This window comes from Schistocerca americana, chromosome 6 (genome assembly GCF_021461395.2).
Source record: "Schistocerca americana isolate TAMUIC-IGC-003095 chromosome 6, iqSchAmer2.1, whole genome shotgun sequence".
Classification (NCBI taxonomy): Eukaryota; Metazoa; Arthropoda; class Insecta; order Orthoptera; family Acrididae; genus Schistocerca; species Schistocerca americana.
In genome coordinates, this window is record NC_060124.1 from 226,279,534 (window position 1) to 226,283,207 (window position 3,674).

The 3,674-nt window shown below is 44.6% G+C and overlaps 1 non-coding gene across 1 annotated transcript; it reads right to left on the reverse strand.

Moving 5' to 3' along the window:
• Window positions 1-1,598: 1,598 nt before the first annotated feature.
• On the reverse strand, window positions 1,599-1,673 carry Trnas-cga. Its single transcript has one exon. It is a non-coding gene; the product is annotated as a tRNA-Ser (tRNA).
• Between the last annotated feature and the right edge of the window lie 2,001 nt (window positions 1,674-3,674).

The following is a 3,674-nucleotide window of genomic DNA, read 5'->3' on the forward strand; positions in this document are numbered from 1 at the left end:
TTTCCAGATTTACATATGAACACTGAAAGTGTTATCCGATCATCGTACATAGTCACTGAAGGTGAACTATTACATCACTGTATTTATTTAAATTCTTGACTGTCGGAAAATTACGTTGTTTTATTTTAATTTTACTAACTTCCAAAATACAACTATTTTTGATTTCAGACTTTGACATATTGTTTGTTTTCACAACAGAGGGTTGTACATCAAATATGACGTTCCTCAGTAATTCCTTTATTATTTACTAATATTTTTAGTTCCGTATAATGCAAGTGGCCTGCCAGCGCTACTCCACTGCTTTCACACGCACAGCTGCAACAAATGGTCGTGACGTCAGTCTGCAGGACACAACTCGTCCGTTACTGACCGTATAATACTCTACCGGCTTACATTGCATCCCACATACATTCTGAAGTAAAGCTTTTAATAGACAAATGGGCGATCGCGCACTAGTTGCGACGCCACGAGTACATTACACCTATTTACGTTCAGGTTTAACTGCCAGGAGCTGGATTAATCATCGATTCTCTATCTGCCTTTCTTCATTTTTCTCCTTTCCTGTCACCATTAACCTTGCTATAGACGAAGCAGCATCGAGGAAGAGCTTAACTAATTTTCCTATATTTTTCACTAAAGTTTTAACATATAATGCAAATGTTAAGTGCCTTATAACATCCCCTTCGTGTACATCTGTCAGTTTTCTCTCTCTAGGAACAATACATTCTGTCTGCTAGGCATTGGTAATCCCAGCCAAGAGAAGTCTAGCAGTATCAGACATAGGCCTTACTTGGAGGAACAAATTTCTGAGAATGTACAACTGGAGTGCAGCATTGTATGGTAGTGAAACATGGACTGCGGGAAAAAATGGTTGAAATGGCTCTGAGCACTATGGGACTTAACATCTGAGGTCATCAGTCCCCTAGAACCTTAGAACTACTTAAACCTAACTAACCTAAGGACATCACACACAGCCATGCCCGAGGCAGGATTTGAACTTGCGAGCGTAGCAGTCGCGCGGTTCCAGACTGAAGGGCCTAGAGCTGCTCGGTCACAGCGGCCGGCCTGTGGGAAAACCGGAACAGAAGAGAACTGAAGCATTTGAGAGCTGGTGCTACAGACGAATGTTGAAAATTAAGTGGACTGATAAGGCAAGGAATGAGGAGGTTCTGCGCAGAATGGAAGAGGGAAGAAATATGTGGAAAGCACTGATAAGGGGAAGGGACAGCACGGTAGGACATTTGTTAAAACATGATGTAGTGACTTCCATGGTATTACACGGAGCTGTAGAGGGCAAAAACTGTAGAGGAAGACAGAGATTGCAATGCATCCAGCAAATAATTGAGGACGTAGGTTCCAAGTGCTATTAAGTGCTATTCTGAGATGAAGAGGTTGACACAGGAGACGAGTTCGTGGCGGGCCGCATCAAACCAATCAGAAGACTGACGACTCAAAAAAGCAAAACAAAAACCAAAAAGTAGTTGTCAATTCAGTAACAAATATGATAGGACATTCCATACGCCTCAGTTTTGTTAGGTAGACGACCGTCTGGGAATCGAATAATCGAAAAGGCGAAACTTCCTGGCAGATTAAAACTGTGTGCCCGACCGAGACTCGAACTCGGGACCTTTGCCTTTCGCGGGCAAGTGCTCTACCAACTGAGCTACCGAACCACGATTCTCGCCCGGTACTCACAGCTTTACTTCTCCCAGTACCTCGTCTCTCATTCTGGAAACATCCCCCAGGCTGTGGCTAAGCCATGTATCCGCAATATCCTTTCTTTCAGGAGTGCTAGTTCTGCAAGTTTCGCAGGAGAGCTTCTGTAAAGTTTGGAAGGTAGGAGACGAGGTACTGGCAGAAGTAAAGCTGTGAGTACCGGGCGAGAGTCGTGCTTCGGTAGCTCAGTTGGTAGAGCACTTGCCCGCGAAATGCAAAGCTCCCGAGTTCGAGTCTCGGTCGGGCACACAGTTTTAATCTGCCAGGAAGTTTCATATCAGCGCACACTCCGCTGCAGAGTGAAAATCTCATTCTGGAATCGAAAAGGTGTGTCTCGTAGGTAAAGGCTCTGAGGCGTAGATACTACAAAACATATATTAAAATGAATTTCTCAGCAATAGATCACAGAATTATCAGGAAGCATTGCGAATATTTCCCACACAGACTGGAAAGACGATAGTGAACTTTTCTGGAACTGTCGATACTGAGTGGTGTTTTCGAACAGCTAGTAGTTACACTGAAGGCTTCGCCTCGAAATGCCGTTTAGTTCCATGTAGCGGAGGTTTGGGGGTGTGGTAATGGTTACGGGCTCCCAAAAGGTTCTGTTCGTTCCGCCTAAGAGCATCGCACCAACGTCTACATTCTGCTGGTTACAACGAAAGGGAATCACCAAAATGGTTGAACCCTCGCTACTGAATCCCTGTCTCTGTATATCTCTGTTACACTTTGATGGGTCATTAATACGTAATGCGGCTGTATTTGCACCTTATAATGATTCAATTTCTATCGCGTACCACGTGGTTAATCTGAAATTAGGAAATATTTGATACATTTTGAACATGGCTGCACATCAACAACTGTTAAAGAATTGCATTGGGATTAGACAGCCAACCAGTTTCAGTTAATGGTGATTTTCAGTTAGCCCTTACCATTGTTTCAACGAATTCAAACCCGCCTTCCTCAGAAGAGGAAGAAACAAACCTTGCATTGGCTTCACATTACAAAACTGTCACATAAACTGTGTCTGCAACGGTATTCGCGTCCGTATGTAGGAGTTAAGGCCACCACTGATGTAACTGCCCCTTTTCCATTAATTCTTAATTTTCGATGCATGATGGCTGATTGGTTTTATCATCAAAGTGGGATGAGCAGAAAAAGAGACAGAAACGGCACGTAGGTCTCATGACGTGTGTGGTGGGCAGCCCTCGTCAGCCCAGAAGTGGCAAGTAGTGTGATCACGCAACAGCACGGCTTTCAAAGGCAGTTTCCCATTCCCGCTTACTGCGGGAGGTCCCCAAAGAACATGCGGGGTTGCTCACGTTTCGTTCATGTTAGAGCGGTCAGTGACCTCAGAGAGTGGAAAGCGACAGCGTAGACACAGTGTACACCTGAGCTCGGTCGGCATTTCACAACGCTGCCTGTAAATGTTGTTGAACAGTGTCTCAAGCGACACGTCGGCGCCAGCAGCCGTTAGCTCGGCGCTCATTTAAGCCAGGCTTCTTCCCGCGAATTATTCACTAAGTAGCCTTCAACTGATTGAATTTTGTTTAGACGGCAAAGTAGGGACAAATTCTAGAAGTTTCGACTCCAAAAATCAAATTAAAGCCGGTGGTGAGTCGGTGGTCGGAATAATGAGCGGAGTGCAAAATTTACAGGGAATTATACGAATATGAGTCGCCACCCGCACTTAGGGGGTAGGAAATCAGATATCTGTGTGGTCTTTCATCTGCACACCATTGAGGAACAGATGTCTTCCGTGTCAGAGCTTGTTGACTCCTGACGGACTTATTGTGTTTTGCTCTCTGAAAAATTTGTATTTTAGCGAGCAGTTAGGGCACTGTACTTGTAAACTAAGACGTTCCTGAACTTCGCCTTTCTGGCTGGAAGTTCACGTGTCTCGTCTGTTGTGTGCAGAGAAGCTACAAGACCGTAATCAGATTTAATAGTTTGTGGACGGC